The sequence below is a fragment of the Otolemur garnettii genome, unplaced genomic scaffold, assembly GCF_000181295.1.
Source record: "Otolemur garnettii isolate 467f Iridium unplaced genomic scaffold, OtoGar3 scaffold00174, whole genome shotgun sequence".
Taxonomy (NCBI): Eukaryota; Metazoa; Chordata; class Mammalia; order Primates; family Galagidae; genus Otolemur; species Otolemur garnettii.
In genome coordinates, this window is record NW_003852569.1 from 1,965,046 (window position 1) to 1,967,759 (window position 2,714).

A 2,714-nucleotide genomic window follows, 5' to 3' on the forward strand; every position below is an offset into this window, starting at 1 on the left:
ATAATTCCATTTACATTCAGCCAAGCACTGCAAAGCACTGTTAAAAACAAAACAAAAAGGTCTGCTTCACTAATGTTTAAAAACTCCCAAGTTTAATTAAACAAAAAAATCTTTATTTAAATATGTCAGTATGGTGTTCATTTATACTTTCTTATTCATATCTTTACTTTAGAAAGCTAAGATCTTGGCTCAGCACCTGTGGCTCAGGTGGCTAAGGCGCCAGCCACGTACACCCAGGGTGGCGGGTTCAAATCCAGCCCAGGCCCACCAAACAACAATGACGGCTGTAAAAAAAAAAAAAAAAAGCGTGGTGCCTGTGGCTCAGTGGGTAGGGCACTGGCCCCATATACTAAGGGTAGTGGATTTGAACCTGGCACTGGCCAAACTGCAACAAAAAATATCTGGGTGCCGTGGTGGGCACCTGTAGTCCCAGCTACTTGGAAGGCTCAGGCAAGAGAATCGCCTAGTTACAGGTTGCTGTGAGCTTCGCCACCACAGTACTCTACCAAGGGTGATAAAAGGGAGATAGGTAGTTTTCAAACAATTCATAGTAAAACAGTAGAGATTAGAAGGTTATATGTGGAATTTGGGGTACAAATTTGATCAGGTAGAAGTTTTTGTCATGGTATGGCAGAGCAAAATGACTGATGAGATGAAGAGGCAATAAAAATGTATCAATTGAGTATCGTCAGCAATAAGCAAGGCTATCATCTCTGTGTAAATCTTGTAGGCATTATCTATCAGTACCTCTCTGGACAGAGATGTGTTCCTTTCTTTGTTTTCCTCTTTTTTTTAAAGCCTATTATTTTTTGCTTTTCATATCTTCTACCTCTCTGTCTGATTCGATTTAATTCACATTACTCTTTTCAGGTCTATTTATAGAAATGGTAATCTAATGAGGTTCTTTTTCTTTCTTTTTGTAAAGTGCTAAGAACCTGTTGGCCTCTGAAGTTTTGAATTAATCACCCCGGAATGGAGGTCACTCACTCATCAAAATTGTTAAAATTAGGCATGCTAAAAAAAAGAAAAAAATTAGGCATGCTTACAAGATCTGTGAACACTAAGAAGGGCTTTTGTGCATCTTTTGTAACTCTCTGATCTCCAAGTTGATTGCCTAGGCTCATTAAATCACACCTACCTTTTTAATGCTTTTTTTAGGTAGAGACAGAGTCTTACTTTATCACTCTCCATAGAGTGCCGTGGTATCACACAGCTCACAGCAACCTCCATCTCTTGGGCTTAGGCGATTCTCTTGCCTCAGCCTCCCGAGCAGCTGGGACTACAGGTGCCTGCCACAATGCCCAGATATTTATTTGTTGCAGTTTGGCCAGGGCTGGGTTCGAACCCACCACCCTCTGTATAAGGGGCCGGCGTCCTACCCACTGAACCACCAGTACCACCCTTTAATGTTTTCTTTTTTTTTTTTTAATTGAATGGTAACTATGTACATTAATGCACTTCTAGGGTACAGTGTGGGGTTTTCACACACAATCCAAAACACTTCCATCAAACTGGTTAACACAGCCCTCATGTCATTTTCTTAGTTATTATTTTAAAATGTTCACATTCTACTCTTAGATTCACTTGTACCCTTGTAAGATAAACCTCAGAAGTGATCCCTCCAATCCTCCTCCCTCCACCCACTCCCCCCTCCTCCCTGTATTCTTAGGCTATTAGGTTATAGCTTTCAGATAAAAGGTATAAATTAGTTTCATAATAGGGGTGTGTACATTGGATACTTTTTCTTCCATTCAAAAATATGGAACGCTTCACGAATTTGCGTGTCATCCTTGAGCAGGGGCCATGCTAATCTTCTCTGTATCGTTCCAATTTTAGTATATGTGCTGCCGAAGCAAGTACTTAATGTTTTCTAAGAGTAGTAAAGAAAACAAAATGGCTATACTATTCCATAGACCAGGGCATACCAAAGAAAAGGAAAGAAGGAGTTTATTAGTCTAGAAATGAACTGTTATTATACTGATTTTAAATTCTAACTAATTACAGAAGCCTATAACCCAAATATACTCTAGGGAGAATTAAACCTTCAGAAAACACTCTAAAAAGACTTATAGGAAATCACAAGTATATTATGCCTTACAATTATCACCTATATATCCACAGGAAACTGACTCTTTTCATTTAGAAAACTAAAAGAAAAAGAGGGCTCAGTGTCTGTAGTTCATTGAGTAGGGCGCCAGCCACATACACTGAAAATGGTGCGTTCAAGCCCAGCCCAGGCCTGCTAAACAACAATGACGACCACAACCAAAAAACAGCCAGGCATTGTGGTGGGCGCCTGTAGTCCCAGCTACTTGGGAGGCTGAGGCAAGAGAATTGCTTAAGCCCAAGAGTTTGAGGTTGCTGTGAGCTGTGACTCTACAGCACTCTACTGAGGATGACAGAGTAAGACTTTGTCTCAAAAAAAAATAAAAGAAAAGAAAAGAAAAAGAAAACTACATATTCAAATGAGACAAAGAAAATAAAATTCTTGAATGGGATATGAGGTAGAAAAAGAATGAAGAAAAATCAATAAGGCTGTTTAGTCTTTAAGAAAAATGTTGGTGGCTCGGCGCCTGTGGCTCAAGCGGCTAAGGCGCCAGCCACATACACCTAAGGTGGCGGGTTCGAATCCCTAGCCCGGGCCCGCCAAACAACAATGATGGCTGCAACCAAAAAATGGCCAGGCGTTGTGACGGGCGCCTGTAGTCCCAGCT

The 2,714-nt window shown here is 40.6% G+C and overlaps 1 protein-coding gene and 1 non-coding gene across 2 annotated transcripts in view; both read right to left on the reverse strand.

Moving 5' to 3' along the window:
* The window catches only part of GABPB2 (GA binding protein transcription factor beta subunit 2), a 59,995-nt gene that overhangs the window by 42,275 nt on the left and 15,006 nt on the right, over nucleotides 1–2,714 (reverse strand).
* On the reverse strand, nucleotides 1,754–1,860 carry LOC111728632. The gene has a single exon (XR_002775867.1). It is a non-coding gene; the product is annotated as a U6 spliceosomal RNA (small nuclear RNA).